We start from the raw sequence: 3,767 nt of genomic DNA on the forward strand, positions 1-3,767 counted from the left end.
TAGATGGAATATTTGGTTGATCAAAATACAGGAAACCATGGAGAATGGAATATTATAATATTAAGTGAGCATTGTATAAAGCCCTTCCTGAAAAAAAGATCACACAATTATTAGATCAGAAAGAACTCTGACTTGGGATAAAGATGGTAATTGTTGGCTTAGTAAGTAGCTGGAAACAGAGGAATCCACAGTAAAAAACTGGGTCCAATTCAGTCTCCCTTCAAGTGTATAACTGATACTCTCAGGCTTGCCTCTAACATAAGTAACTGAAAACAAATGGACAACCATATGTTAAATTCTCTGAGTAACAAGTGAACAGTTAAATTCTATAAAGCTTCACTACTCATTCAACAAATATTTAATGTACAAGCCTAGGAAAAACAATTATAAATAAGTCAGATATCATCTCTGCCTCAACAAGCCCTCTAATTTAGTAAAAATAAAAGCAAATAAGAGCATTATTGTAAGAATGCTCACTGGCAGCTATGCTGAAACTGGAATGATACAGAGATGAGCATAGTCCCTGAGCAGAAATGACATGTAAATTCATGAAGTGCCCTATATTTTTAAAAACACAGCTCTCAAAAAATATAAAAGTTAATATTAAAAGTGTGTGGACGTTTGCTCAGTTGCTTATTTGTGTCCAACTTTTTGTAACCCCATGGATTGTAACCAACCAGGCTTCTCTGTCAATGGAATTCTCCAGGGGTTTTTCCCCTCTCAGGAATTTAATCTGTGTCTGCCACATTGCAGGCAGATTTTTTACCATCTGAGCCATCAGGGAAGCCCCAAAATACACTTAGGTCAAGTGTTTTATATATTATGAGACTATTAATTTTTGTGTTTAGAACATTTACAGATTATGTAATTACTGATGTATTTGGATCTAACCACTCCTGTACTCTTGCCTGGAAAACCCCATGGATGAAGGAGCCTGGTAGGCTGCAGACCATTAGGTTGCTAGGAGTCGGACACGACTGAGTAACTTCACTTTCACTTTTCACTTTCATGCATTGGAGAAGGAAATGTCAGCCCACTCCAGTGTTCTTGCCTGGAGAGTCCCAGGAACAGGGGAGCCTGGTGGGCTGCCATTTATGGAGTCGCGCAAGTCAGAGACGACTGAAGCAACTTAGCAGCAGCAGCAGCAGCAGCAGCTACCAGTATTTGTTTTCAATGTCTCTGTTTCTGTCTCCTTATTTTAATGTTTGGCATTGCCTTTCTTTGGGATTGGAATGAAAACTGACCTTTTCCAGTCCTGTGGCCACTGCTGAGTTTTCCAAATTTGCTGGCATATTGAGTGCAGCACTTTCACAGCATCATCTTTCAGGATTCAAAATAACTCAACTGGAATGCCATCACCTCCACTAGCTTTGTTCGTAGTGATGCTTTCTAAGGCCCACTTGACTTCACATTCCAGGATGTCTGTCTAGATGAGTGATCACACCATCGTGATTATCCAGGTCGTGAAGATCCTTTTTGTACAGTTCTTCTGTGTATTCTTGCCACCTCTTCTTTATATCTTCTGCTTCTGTCAGGTCCAGACCATTTCTGTCCTTTATTGAGCCCATCTTTGCATGAAATGTTCCCTTGGTATCTCTAATTTTCTTGAAGAGACCTCTAGTCTTTCCCATTCTATTCTTTTCCTCTATTTCTTTTGCATTCATCGCTGAAGAAGGCTTTCTTATCTCTTCTTGCTATTCTTTGGAATTCTGCATTCAGATGCTTATATCTTTCCTTTTCTCCTTTGCTTTTCACTTCTCTTCTTTTCACAGCTATCTATAAGGCTCCCCAGACAGCCATTTTGCTTTTTTGCATTTCTATTCCATGGGGATGGTCTTGATCCCTGTCTCCTGTACAATGTCATGAACTTCATTCCATAGTTCATCGGGCACTCTATCTATCAGATCTAGCCCCTTAAATCTATTTCTCACTCCACTGTATAATCATAAGGGATTTGATTTAGGTCATACCTGAATGGTCTAGCGGTTTTCCCTACTTTCTTCAATTTCAGTCTGAATTTGGTAATAAGGAGTTCATGATCTGAGCCACAGTCATACGTGAACAGTGAACTTCCTGATGTTCAAGCTGGTTTTAGAAAAGGCAGAGGAACCAGAGATCAAATTGCGAACATCCACTGGATCGTGGAAAAAGCAAGATAGTTGCAGAAAACATCTATTTCTGCTTTATTGACTATGCCAAAGCCTTTGACTGTATGGATCACAATAAACTGTGGAAAATTCTGAAAGAGCTGGGAATACCAGACCACCTGACCTGCCTCTTGAGAAATCTGTATGGAGGTCAGGAAGCAACAGTTGGACCTGGACATGGAACAACAGACTGGTTCAAAATAGGAAAAGGAGTATGGCAAGGGTGTATATTGTCACCCTGCTTATTTAACTTATATGCAGAGTACATCATGAGAAACGCTGGACTGGAAGAAACACAAGCTGGAATCAAGATTGTCAGGAGAAATATGAATAACCTCAGATATGCAGATGACCTCAGATATGCAGATGACACCACACTTATGGCAGAAAGTGAAGAGGAGCTAAAAAGCCTCTTGATGAAAGTGAAAGAGGAGAGTGAAAAAGTTGGCTTAAAGCTCAACATTCAGAAAACGAAGATCATGGCATCCGGTCCCATCACTTCATGGGAAATAGATGGGGAAACAGTAGAAACAGTGTCAGTCTTTATTTTGGGGGGCTCCAAAATCACTGCAGATGGTGACTGCAGCCATGAAATTAAAAGACACTTACTCCTTGGAAGAAAAGTTATGACCAACCTAGATAGCATATTCAAAAGCAGAGATATTACTTTGCCAACTAAGGTCCGTCTCGTCAAGGCTATGGTTTTTCCTGTAGTCATGTATGGATGTGAGTGTTGGACTGTGAAGAAGGCTGAGCACCGAAGAATTGATGCTTTTGAACTGTGGTGTTGGAGAAGACTCTTGAGAGTCCCTTGGACTGCAAGGAGATCCAACCAGTCCATTCTGAAGGAGATCAGCCCTGGGATTTCTTTGGAAGGAATGATGCTAAAGCTGAAACTCCAGTACTTTGGCCACCTCATGCGAAGAGTTGACTGATTGGAAAAGACTCTGATGCTGGGAGGGATTGGGGGCAGGAGGAGAAGGGGACGACTGAGGATGAGATGGCTGGATGGCATCACTGACTCGATGGACGTAAGTCTGAGTGAACTCCAGGAGATGGTGATGGACAGGGTGGCCTGGCGTGTTGCGATTCATGGGGTCGCAAAGAGTCAGACATGACTGAGTGACTGAACTGAACTGAACTGATTTTAACCTTTCCTGTCATCTTTTCAGTTTTTTAAGATATATTTTGGTATCTTGTATTAATGTAACTTTTCTCTGTATGTGCACATGTCTAGAATTTCTTTCTATTCTTAGAAGGACACCAGTTCTTCTGAGAGGGTTCCACTTTAATGACTTTCAGTTCAGTTCAGTTGCTCAGTCGTGTCCAACTCTTTGTGACCCCATGAATCGCAGCACGCCAGGCCTCCCTGTCCATCAACAACTCCCAGAGTTCACAAAACTCATGTCCATCGAGTCCGTGATACCATCCAGCCATCTCATTCTCTGCCATCCCCTTCTCCTCCTGCCCCCAAACCCTCCAGGCATCAGAGTCTCTTCCAATGAGTCAACTCTTCGCATGAGGTGGCCAAAGTACTGGAGTTTCAGCTTTAGCATCATTCCTCCCAAGGAACACCCAGGACTGATCTCCTTGGGACTGATCTCCTTTAGAATGGACTGG

General features: G+C 41.8%; 1 pseudogene; it reads left to right on the top strand.

Annotated features, from left to right (window-relative positions):
• Positions 1-469: 469 nt before the first annotated feature.
• LOC138088068 (U6 spliceosomal RNA) lies at positions 470-568 on the top strand (annotated as a pseudogene).
• The last annotated feature ends 3,199 nt before the right edge of the window (positions 569-3,767 follow it).

This window comes from Capricornis sumatraensis, chromosome 10 (genome assembly GCF_032405125.1).
Source record: "Capricornis sumatraensis isolate serow.1 chromosome 10, serow.2, whole genome shotgun sequence".
Taxonomy (NCBI): Eukaryota; Metazoa; Chordata; class Mammalia; order Artiodactyla; family Bovidae; genus Capricornis; species Capricornis sumatraensis.